Raw genomic sequence first — 12,862 nt, 5'->3', positions numbered from 1 at the left:
TTTCAAGGAAAATTTTTCAGTTAAAATATTGTGTTCAACTCTAATATGAAGAGGGAAATATCATATGTACCTGACAATGCTAATGTGGGGCCATCGTTATGCTCTTTCCAGGTCAGGAAAGGACGCACTACACTTGTTATCATTCATAATTTGTCAACAGTTCAAAATGTGGATCTTCTAGCTGCATTTGAAAATGGTGTCGTCACAGAACAAGGAACTCATAATGAATTAATAGAACAGAAAGGAATTTACTACAAGCCTGTTAACATGCAGGTAGCTTTTTTGCAAACTTTTTTTCATAGCTTTTATCATATTGTGTGCTATTGAGTTAAGCAAATTTAATTGCTCCCAAATGTACCTCCAGCTTTGCAGTATTTTCTCAGCAGAAAAACTCTATGGGGAAAAAAACTTCCCTGAAGAATGCTAAACTTCATATTAAGTCAAATGTGCAAGTTTAATTCAAAGTTGTGAATTACAGGAATTCTAAGCAAAAAAAGTTTCTTTATGACATTAAATATAAAGTATGTGAGACGGTAAAAATTAAGCTTGTGGTAGAAATGAAGTTCTAGAGCTGATCGATTCTCAGACTACTTTTCCAAGTCATAAAATTATAAAAAACATCAGGTTGGAGGGGACCTTGGTGGCTTATCTAGTCCAATCCCCGCTGAATGCAGGGCAGACTCTGAGGTCAGACCGGGATGCTCAGGGCCATGTCCTGTTGAGTTTGGGGTACCTCCAAGGTTGGAGACTCCACACCCTCCTCAAGTCACCTCCTCCAGTGCCTCCCACCCTCATTGTGAAAACTCAAACTCTTTTGCAAGTACTTTTGCAAATCACCAGCGTCTTAGTGACTCAGGTTCCTGAAGTTTTGTCATTTAGACATGGTCTATTGTCATGGTTTAACCCCAGCCAGCAACTAAGCACCACTCAGCCGCTCACTCACTTCCCCCTCCACCCTGTGGGGTGGGGGAGAGAATCAGAAAGAAAGGTAAAACTCATGGGTTGATATATGAACAGTTTAATAGAACTGAAAAGAAGAAACTAATGATGATAATAAGAACAATTATTAAATGACAATAACGATAATAAAAGAATTGGAATATACAAAACAAGTGATGCACAGTGCAATTGCTCACCACTCACCAACCCATGCCCAGTCAGTTCCCGAGCAGCAATTCCCCCTAGCCCCATTCTCCCCAGTTTATAAGCTGGACATGACGTCCCATGGTATGAAATACCCCGTTGGCCAGTTTGGGTCAGGCGCCCTGGCTGTGTCCCCTCCCAACTTCTTGTGCCCCTCCAGCTTTCTCGCTGGCTGGGCATGAGAAGCTGAAAAATCCCTGACTTAGTCTAAACACTACTTAGCAACAACTGAAAACATCAGTGTCATCAACATTCTTCGCATACTGAACCCAAAACATAGCACTGTACCAGCTACTAGGAAGACAATTAACTCTATTCCAGCCAAAACCAGGATATCTATCTTGAATATTTTTATTACCTCTCAAGCTGTCTCCTGAACTTCTCTAACAGTTTCTCTCAGGCCTTAACTTTGAAGCAGTTGGAAGTCTTGATCCTGTTCTTCATGGTTCCCTCCTCATGTTGAAAGTCCCTGTTCTTGACTTTCTGATTCTCTTTTACTTTAAGGCTCTTTCATATAATTTTTGCATTTTAAAGAAGTTTTCCAGTGGGTTTGTTCAATTAACTTAGTTAACTCTCCTGTATGTTTTCAGAAGAGTTTAACTTGACAAAAAATGAGAAAAAAAATATCTCTGTGGCTAAAATTCCACTCCCCCACCCCCGCCCCCCCTTGTAAGTGTTAGTGCATTGGCAAGTTTTTCACTGAGTATAGAGAGGAATTTATGAAACTTCAATACTTGTTTGGGCTTTGTAACATTGTTCAGTTCTTATCAATCTTCCATTTACTTCGCAGAAGTTGTTGTTGCTATTTAGAATTTATCATCAGTTGAAAATACAGGATAATATGGCCATAAACAATTTTTAGCATGATACTGTTTCATTTCAGGCATCAGGAACTGAGGATCAGTTACAGGAAGAAGGTAATGCACCAGCTATATCAGAGGAGGCACAGAAGGGATCAATACTGGCTGGACAGAAAAGACAATCCGCTCAGAAAAGCATAAAAAGGTTCAGAATACAGAATGATGAACCTGACGTAAAAGCTGTTCAGCTTGTGAGTGTCTCTCTATTTTTACCTGCATGTGTTTTCCATAACTAATGGGATAAGAAAGAAACGTGATCCCACTCGAGAGAGTAACTTTTTAACAAAATATGCGAAGGCAACCTATGTGTCTGGTTAAAGACTCACAAATTGACAAAACCACACAAAAGTTCTATGGAAACACTCTTTTCCCCTGAAGCTAAAATTAATTTTTTGTTGTGAAACTTGAAATAGTTTATTTGAGGAGTATTATGAAAAAAAATTACTTGAGTATGGGAATAGCCTAAGTAACAAGATAATTCATTTAATTATAGAACAAAACCAAAACCAGGTAGTTAGTCATACGACTCAAATAACACACCCTGAATAGGAAATAATGACTATTTTTATCTAAATGTTTTGCTCTCTATTGTCTAAAATGTCCGTGTTAGCAAATAAATTACTGAAAATTAAGATGTAATTATTGAGCCGGCTAATGACCTAAAACTTCAAAAGGTCATATTCAGCCACGAGTAAGTAGCAATTCTTCTAACATTCAATACCATCAAATGTGAAAAGTGGTTTAAATTCACAATTTCTATTTCTGGATAGTCCCATGAAGGATAAGTGGGATTTGTGACTAATCCTTTCAGGTAAAGGCTCAGATTGTTATTGTTGGAAGAAATGAGAGCTTATATAGCATTCATTGGTCTTTTCCTTCTTCTTTTATGTTATTATTATTGGGTACTGAGTAACAGTAAGAATTTCTGCAGTTAATTAATACAGTTTTTAAAGATCAGTTAGTTTGGATTTTCCCAACATGGAATATTGGATAAGGAGCATATTACAAAGAATATACATGTCCCTCATTTCCCTCCATTAATGTCTAATATTTATGCAGATGGAATCCTTTTATTTTAGGATAAAAGCGTACCTCCAGTTTCATTTTTTAAAATTATGGAGTTGAATAAATCTGAATGGCCATACTTTGTTATTGGAACTTTACGCACCATTATCAGTGAGGCCTTGCAACTCATATTTTCAGTCATCATTTCAGGCATTATAGGGGTGAGTATAAAACAAAGAAGTAAAAATCTTCATTGTATGCTTTACCTTTTGTCATTATTTCCTGACTACCTTTATGATAAACCAATAAAATGATACATTTTTTTCAATTTGCGCTGCAAAGGTGAGGAATGGGCAAAGGTCCTTGCTATGGAGAATGCAAAATGTCAGCTCGATGTCTCACAGAGCAGCGAGGCAAATTGCACATCCCCAAGCAGATCAGCTCACCCACGCTGCGTGAGGAGGTGTTCTCCTGTGACGTCTCCAAATCTGCTTCACCCTTACCCCTTCAGAGAAGGCAGTATGTCAGCATGAGCAGTGCAGGCCCGAAAGGTGGTCCTTGCGCTGTCTTGCCCACGTGTACTCAGCCATAGCCTTGCAGAAGATACGCTGTGACACAAAGCAGTGCAAATGCAACAAGTTGAAAGGGATGGGAGGTAACGCTTCCGAGCAGACTTTTCATTATAGAGACAATTTCTGTAAACCTGAATTTATGGTGTTAGAAAATGAAGTAACATTCTCAAGCTAGCAATACTTTATACTAACATTTTCTGTCAGAACGCATTGTTTTGTTGGAAAGGTATTAATAATGATACAGTGCTGGTTATTATTACGGTTTTGACAGCACAGGAGAGAGACAAACTGAATGTGAGAGTACAAGTATACATGTTTATGGGCGCTTATGTACCCATATGCCATGTGGCATTCATGCCATACCAGGAAACAATATATGGCCATGTTACTTGCATGAGTTGCAGAAGACAAAGATTACCTTATCTGTCTGCTACAGGAATCTGAATCAGTTTAGAAACAAATACAGCCCTGGAAGTGAATCTCAGATTCATGTTTTGACTGTTTTGGGATGAGGCGCTCAGTCTTGTTTTCTCATATTTTTCACAGTTTCACCATAAAACAAGAAAAAGGAAAAAAATGAAAGCACAGCAACATCTGCATTTACTGGAGCATTTTTTTACAGCCAGTCAAGCTGTAGTATATAACATGAAAGATACTGAAATAGCCTATCTTCATTTTTTTGTACTCATATATGAGGTGTTACCTTCCAAAGAACTGTTTGGGAAAAGAGCATTATATTGCTGTTATACTTCAGCTTTTAATGTAAAGTGTAACAGGAAACATCCTTGAGGGAAGGGGAGCACGCTATGCAGTTGCAGTCTTTCAACAGTTGTCCCCAAATGATTCCAACATGGAAAATAATCTGACAGAGGGTGGAAGATATATATTTGGAAAAAACAGAATTAAGTTCCTTCCTTTATAAAACATTAATTTCCTCTAAAAACTTTTACAAATATTTTCAGGTGTGAAAGGATTTATAACAAATCTATATTAGAAAATTTATATAATTGCATTGTAAATTTTATTGCTGTGGACCAAGGTATAAAACAAGGTAAACTGGAGTCACTCTGAGCAAACAATAGATAAATTTTTACTAAGGCAAATTAAATTTCATTTTAAAATTTAAAAACACAGCGTCCAAAATATGCAAACACAATGCAACATCAAAGAATATACAACATCCTGAAGATCTATTTAAAAGACTTAGAGACCTTGAAGACCTCAAACCTTATAAAACATATTTGTGTCATCCAAAATTAAAAGCATTATCTTTATTGCTCTACAAACTTGGTGAAATTATATGATCTTCTTGCTTCATGAACTATGATTTTTTTACCATATATAAAAGTATGATGATGGTTTGAGGATGCTACATCCTTAATATTCATTTTTCCACAGTTGACATAAATAAGTGCATGGAAGCTTCAAGTGGAAAATTATTTCCACAACAAAGCAAAGTCTCTATACAATGTATATCAGGTGGGGGAGTGTTGTTAACATACAGAAAACAAACAATAGAAATCTGTTTATCGCTGAGTCTTAGCCTAAAAAAATAATGGGTCCATAAAACATAACACAGCATATTAAGAACAATTTCCATATTTCTCTCTCACTAACTAGTCATTGTTTAACATGCAATAATCTTCAGTCAGTGCCTCCAGAAATGCTATTCTAAAGTCCTAAGACATGACTCAACATTTTACAGGTGTAAATTGCAATAGTAATTTACTGATATAGGTTGTTCACTGACGTGTTACTGATTTTATCTTGCCAAAATACCAATGAAGCCTTCATTCACAAGACATGTAAAATTGCATCAGATCTGTAACTTCAAAGGAAAAAAAATCTTAGTTCAACAAGGAATGGACTTATCACTTTAAGTGTATGTAATGCATATAGCATGTATGTAACAATAACGGGAAATTATTGCACTGTAACTTAAGTAAATTAATTTTCAAAATTTTCTCTTATAAATGTTTGTAGATAAAGGAGAGGCTGCCATCAGGGAGACAAATAGTATATATGCACTGCTGTTCTTAGGTTTTGGACTAATTTCTTTTGTCACTTTTTTTCTTCAGGTAAGTTTTTGTTACTGCAATTGTTCATGGTATTTGAGGCACTCTATCTCAACTGTGCTAAGTTCTCAGCACCTTGGTGTTAAGCAGTACACAAGAAAAACGATGATGAACTTTCACTATCAGATAGGTTCAAAATATAGTAAGAGGTTTCAAATGTTCTCTGTGCTATAAGCTGACCTCCATTTCCTCAGCAAAGTTTGCGTGTAAGGCCCACACTACACCACAGCCTGTGTAGGAAAACCCAATACTGACAGCTCTGATAGTACTGATGGTAACTTTGGCAGCACAGGTTTAGATCAGGTTTTTAATCTTCTGTCTTGAGTAAATGGTTGCCTCAACATTTGCTCTGAGCTCTGTGCAACACTCCTGTCAGCATCTGATCTGGTTGCACTGAAACTGCTCTGCATGTACATGAACTCAACCCCTTGGATTTCTAAGAAAACATACCAAAAGTAACTGAGAAAGACCACATCATATGCTTAATTTAAGATTACTCACAGCTCCATACCATGAAAGTTAATTAACATTTCAGATCACCGCTTCGGTCTATGGGATGCATCCTTCTGTTTGTACAGGGTCAAAAAGTTTTGACCACATTTTGTGAAACAGAGTCTAAATTTCTACGCACACATAATTGTTCACATGGTCATGTGTATTTGCCAATGTGTGGAATTACGTATATTGTGGGAAAACTGCCAAGTTCAGATATAAATCAGTCCACTTGTTATGTGACTTGATGCGCATCTCATTTACATGCACAAATCCCTTTAGTTATTGCTCAGCTACTTGCGTTGGCCTTGCCCAATCATCTGTAGACTTCTGAACACCACCTTGCAACCTTTTGCCTCATGCTCCTGAGGCAACAGGGTGCCTTTTCTGAAATGATGTCCAGCCCTTGCCTCTCTTCAGGCAGAACCAACCTCAAAATTCCTACTTCTGTGATGCCCTTGGAAAAGAAAAGAAATTGGTGGTATAGCTCTTATGGAGATTTCTCCACCCAAATGTGTCTCCCTGTCTCCCTCATCTCATTCCTGCATAGTCTGACCCTGCATGGCCCTGGCCCAAGAGTGACAGGTTCACCAGTACATCTTTGTGCACACTGAGTTGTGTTGTAGTCAGTGAGTATCTGTGCAGGTTCAGAGGCTTCCTCTAGAAAATAACGAGTAGCACTACAGTTTTTTGATTGAAAGCTCTTTGAGAGAGAGAGGGAAATCCCTGGTATTTGTACAGTGACTAAAATGATTATAGGGTCTTACTTGTAATAGCACCAAGCCTGTTACTTTGAAGTAAGCAGTTTCTGTTTGGGATCAGGTATGATAAAAATATTCCTGCAATTAAAACAGTTTGGTGGGGCCTGAAGACTATTACATGGTATACACTTGTTTCTCAAAAAAACAATGTCTCATTCTTTGCTCTACCCTTATAGGTGCTAAATTTAGCTTTTAAAAACTTTGATTACCTCAGTTACAGCTAGAATATTTTTTAGTTAGTAATATTCTTTTTAATATTATATGCAGATAGTCACTTAACTATTTATCTGAAAAAGACAAAAACTGCAATTAGGTAATAAATAGGCTGTTTGGGGTTTTTTTTCTCAAACTGGGTTTCACGTTTGGCAAAGCTGGAGAAATCCTTACAATGAGGCTTTGATCCATAGCATTTACAGCAATTCTGAGACAGGTAAAAGCATTATATATTTAGCTTTCTGGAGCTTTAGAAATGCTTGTTTGTTTACATGCCATAAATTGTCTTTGTGTTTAGTTAAGTAGCCATGCTGCTATCATATCCATAAAGATACCATACTGATTTCTTTAGCTCAGTTTAGAAACTGACTGGACTAAATCTTCATAACAGGTCCAGGTAGATATTTTAAATGGTTTTAGAACCTTTTTATTGATATACCCATAGGTCAAGTGTAAGAAACCTCAAAGGTAATGGTAGTGTTTATTTAGGATATTTAATAAAATCAAAGCACCTTTGGACTGAGGGCCAGAGAATTTAGGCTGTACTCTGAGACTAAATCTGAAATTTGGATCAGCCTTCATGGTCAGCTAACTCCATGTATAGGCTAGGATCCACAAATAATTACTAGTGAAGATTATAGGACCTGGATATCTGACTAGCTGCACTCACTAAACTGGTGGCTGCTCCTGTGTAGCAAAGAGAGAGTCAAAGAGAGCCACAGTAGGGGTCAAGGGCAGAAACAGGGCTCTGCTGTCAGTAGAATACATTCAGCAGTGGAGTGAAAACTTCTTAAAATAATCAGCCTGAAATCCAAGCACAACAGCCTCTAGTTGCTAAGCAGTGAGGAGGATGGCAAGGATCCTGACTGCCTGTGTAACCAGCCTCATTACCATCGTTTGATGGTTGGCGTTAGCTGCTTCCTGGGGCTGGTGCTCAGCATCCCTACTCTGCTGCAGTGTGGGTAATGTACCAGTGCAAACTGGTAAGCCCTGCCTGGGAGGCACAGTCTGCACTGGTACCTGCCCTGAAGGCTTGCCAGCATTTCCAGTTCATATTTCAGCACAGCTAGAGCTAACTCAGGTATTTTTACCCCTCTTTTGCTGCCACTCCTACCCTTACCAGTTAATTTCCTACTGAGTATTTTTTTTTAATTCATCAAGTATTTCAAGGAAATGTTGGTATTCAGTATCTTATTATCAATCCACTGCATAAATTCATTCCTTCCCTGAATTTCTATTAAATTTTACTCCCAGCTGACGCAGCTGTAGGCGTGCATGTGATCCGTGAGGCAGTAGAAAGCAGAGCGACATGAGACTAGACACATCACTCCCTTGCCTTTCACTCACAGACAGTGGTCTATCCCAACCACGCTGTTCTGATGTATCAGCAAGTCCGGGACCAAAAAGGAGGTTTCTAAACAGGCACAACTCCACCACTTGAAGAAGTGTCCATACAGCTGAGTGAAGTTTTCCTGGACTCCACAGAGGGTTGTTCCCTCCTTGAGAAGTTCCCAGAGCCAACCTGAGCCGCAGCAGCTTCCCTTTTGTTAACCCCTTTCACTAGAGGCCCAGATGCCCCCTTCTTTCTGGTTTGTATGGGAAGGGATTATAGGTCACCTCCTTGGAAATTAAGTCCCATGAGACTTTTTTTGACTAGCCCAGGAGTAAAGTGAGGTCTCTAAGACCATGCTGAATCCCAACAGATCCCTGGAGGAATGGCTTGAAAGACCCTAAGGGTTACAGAGAAGTTTTCATGGTCTGAGTCAAGTATATGTCATTATATTCACTTTTCTCACCCTGATGTGAAAATAGTGTCCACCTGGCATCATGTTCAAGTATCAAGGACTACAGCAGTGGGACCTGAGAGGGTTTTGTGTATTAGCAGCAACACATGTGGTGCATTCTCCATATCATATAACACCAAAGCTACCGTCTGGCTAGGTGAGCCTACAGCCAGACTGAAACCGTTTTACATCTTTTTTTCTTACTGTATTTAAGAATACAGTACTTTACTGCACTTAAAAATAATCCCTCACCCTCAATAAAACCCCAAGAATTCAAAATGTAGCATGTTTTTTGATGTCTAAAGGTTATGCATTTATACACTAATGGTAGGAAATATAAAAGCTCTTACAGTAACCTTATGAACAGTTATTACACAAAAATTCCATATAGTTGCTATGAACTATGTATGCATAATGTAATACAAATACTTAGATTGTTTCATAATAATAAACTTTTGGTTTTGATATTTGGCAAATCTGGAGGAAAGATAGAGTGAATGTTTTATTTTTGCTTCCTGGGTTTAAATAAGACAAATGTTTTGCGTTTAATTCAGGCATTTTAATTTTCAAGTAAGTACTTTAGAGTTACTGATCCCTCTGACCAATTAATCTGAATTGCTAATGAGATACAAAAGATCAACAAGATTTTTTCCCCTGAAAATAGTGTCTTCCAGATGAGGAAGAAGTAGTGTTGAGTAACCTCCCAGTACTGCATATCATTTTACATATGTCTCCTCAGACATCACAGCAATTTTGCAGCAACACTCAGACTTTCGTAACGCTTCACAGCAGGCATACAGATTTCACAGTACTTGTAACTGACAGAGAATTAAGATGTATTTTTAGCTTTATATCAGGAGAAGGTGTATTGTTTAGTTAGTAGTCTTTGCAGATGCATGTTATACATCCAAGTAATTGTCCCTAAATGGCAGATTCCTTTGTATTGCTATTTAGTGAGGATCTGATTATCAAAACCATGTTAAATTCACAGGCAAAAATTTCTTGTAAAGCTACATTTAATATGAAATAATGTGGTAGTGTTTGTGCTATTGCAAAAAGGATATACAGATTGTTAACACAACTTAGGTTTGAGGTTTGTGTTCCTGTACCTTTATTAAACTTTTAGGTCTATTGTATTTATGGTTACATGTAAAGAACACCATATTGTGTTGTCATATGTGTGTCATTCCGTTGTAATCCAAAGTGATTAAGTTCTCTTATGTAGCCTAATTAGGTGATGTGCAGACTAAAGTTTTTAAGATGATAATACTCTACTTCATGCTGTAGGAGATCAGCTGGTTTGATGATCCCCAAAATAGCACTGGAGCACTAATTACAAGACTTGTTAATGATGCTTCACAAGTGAAAGGAGTAAGTAGCAAGCACTGGCATTTTTCATATCTGGTTTAGCGTGGAGTAAGTTACAGATTGGATTCCACAGGTAGAAATCCTGTACCCACAGTCATCTGGAAGCTATTATTATTTATTAAATAATATAATATTGTTTATTAAATAATTATTTATTAAATAATATTTATTTTGGTGTCACACAAAAATTTAATATCATAATAGTAGGTAAGATATGTATTTTTTTATAGATATATTTCTTTTCTTTTAGTTCATATTAAAGTTCAGTCCTGTTATCAGTAGTACCAGTCATCCAAGTAGTCCGTTTACTTAATTTGTCCAACCTGCTTAGATGTCTAGACAGCATTGTATTTCCCTGCTAAATGTTACAAATATTAACAAAATACATAAGTGTATGCCTCAAAATGAGGATTGCTCTCATTACAGCACTATGTTTGTTCACATGCTTAAAGTTAAAACTGTTCAGAAAGAAAAAATGGTCATCTTGGACTCCAAGTTAGGAAATGTCATTTTTCAGGAGACCTAGCAAGTTTGAAGACATGGTTCTACGTCTAAAAATATGAGATTTATGAAATGTCATTGTATTTTCTTTGGCAAAACATGAAAACAAGGACTCTAAGTCTGAGTGAATAACTGGAAACAGAGGAGGAAGACTAGATAAGTTACAGAAGACTTGAGGGAATGATTTGTACAATAGAATGGTTTTTCAAAAGATAAAGCATCCCGTTCTGCAAAATATTTAGGCCAAATTAAGCACTTTCAGATATCCTCTGGTGAATAAACCTCAATTGTCTAGGTAACAAATATTTTCTGTCTAGTTTTCAAATAAAAAGTGTAATCTACAATGGTTTCATTCTTTTCCAGGCTACAGGTTCCAGACTGGCACTAATTGCCAAAAATGTAGCTAATCTTGGGACTGGGATTGTTTTGTCACTGATCCATGGCTGGCAGCTTACTCTTCTGCTTTTAGCCATTGTGCCAATTATCGCTGTAACAGGAATGATTCAAATGAAGATTCTTGCTGGACATGCAAAAAAAGATAAGAAGGCACTGGAAATCACAGGAAAGGTGGGTTCAGTGACATTTTAATTTGTTTTTATGTTGTACTGCACAGTGTTGCTTAATAGGGACATTGGTGATGGATCAAGAATATACTCCTCAAAGAAGTAAAAATCTGCATTGTTGTACTGTTCTGACAAAATGGCGATAGCAAACATGAAGCTGAAAATTGAAAATGTGAGTTATTAATTTATGTGCTAAAGTATTTTGTAGCATTCAGACTGTACCAAGCATTTTAAAAGCCATGGGTCCCTCACGCCTGTCCCGAGTTTGCATTCATGTTCCCTATTCTTTCCCAGCACTCTGCTTTTTTTCCCTCTCTTCATGTCTTTCCAGCTTGTTTCCTTTCAGAGCCCCTCTCTTCTACCTGTCACACATCTTCTCTTTCTCTCACCTTGCAGTTGTCTGTGGGCTTGGTATAAAAAGGCAAAGTATAGAAACCATCAGTAACAAGGATGCATGAAAACATCATGGTGACAGTGTAGCTGACTGTGCACTGCAATCCCTTGCTCTGATTTTCATTCCTTCCCCTCTCAGCTGGGAAGGGAAGCAGGAGCCTGAGAATCTGCTTCAAAGAAAAATATGAGTGTGGCAGCAAAGAGGGAGGGTGTTACTTCATTTTATAACCCTGAGGAGACTGTTTTCTCACTGCCCAAGACGTGCTGTCTCAGGACATGGTTTGTGAGGACTGGGTTTTTGACACACCCCAAGGAGCACAGCACCTGTGTGATCTCCTCTTCTGCTCTTTCCCTCCCTCCCGTTACACCGTGGTCAGTTGTGCAGAGGAGTCTGGGCACAGCAAATCTTATTCTTTCTTTCCATGGTCTCTATTAGGAAAGTTTCTCAGAGGTGCTTCTGTGTCTCCAGGCTGATTAGAAAATGTTCTTGGGTGTTTACTCCTAGCCCTTTTCACACCGCAATGAAAAGAAGGAAATTCCTCTTGGCTTCGCCTGCCAGGCATTTTGATATAAATCTACATAGCAATGATTCATTGTAAGGTCAAATCACAAGGCATCCACAGAATGTTGTCTCCTGACACATGTAAATGAGTATTCTCTCATAATATTTTTTCCCAGTAAAAATTTAAAAAATAGTCAAGAGAATGCAAGGGAATTAACTCATCTTTTATTTATCGTGATTTCTACAACAGTTTTCAGCTGAAACTTACCATGCAACTTGACTTTAACAAAGTCTCACAAAACTCTTCTGAAATAAGTATCCAGTGCAATCATTGTATGATCTGGCTAAAATTGTTATCTATTTTCTATGTCTCCTTCCAGATCATACAATGATTGCATTGGCAACTCATCAGCCTTGGCTGATGACAGTGCTTGGGACCAAGAGAGGCAAGAGAGGGTAATGCAAGGACCAGAAGTGAAACTTGGAAACCTCTGTGAGCTCACAGGTTGGCTGTCAGAAACAGTTCAAAACAATCTTTCTTCTTAGAAGAGCAAATTCATTAAAGGTTGTTAGTGAGACAACTGTAAAGCTTCTCAGCATCAAAGCATATTTAAATTGGCTGTGCAGAAA

At 37.8% G+C, this 12,862-nt stretch overlaps 1 pseudogene; it reads left to right on the top strand.

Moving 5' to 3' along the window:
• Positions 1 to 12,862, top strand: part of LOC142037455 (ATP-dependent translocase ABCB1-like) — a 46,318-nt pseudogene that overhangs the window by 22,300 nt on the left and 11,156 nt on the right.

Source organism: Buteo buteo, chromosome 2, assembly GCF_964188355.1.
Source record: "Buteo buteo chromosome 2, bButBut1.hap1.1, whole genome shotgun sequence".
NCBI lineage: Eukaryota > Metazoa > Chordata > Aves > Accipitriformes > Accipitridae > Buteo > Buteo buteo.
The sequence above is the reverse complement of the archived record's forward strand: the minus strand, read 5'-3'. Positions and strand labels throughout refer to the sequence as shown.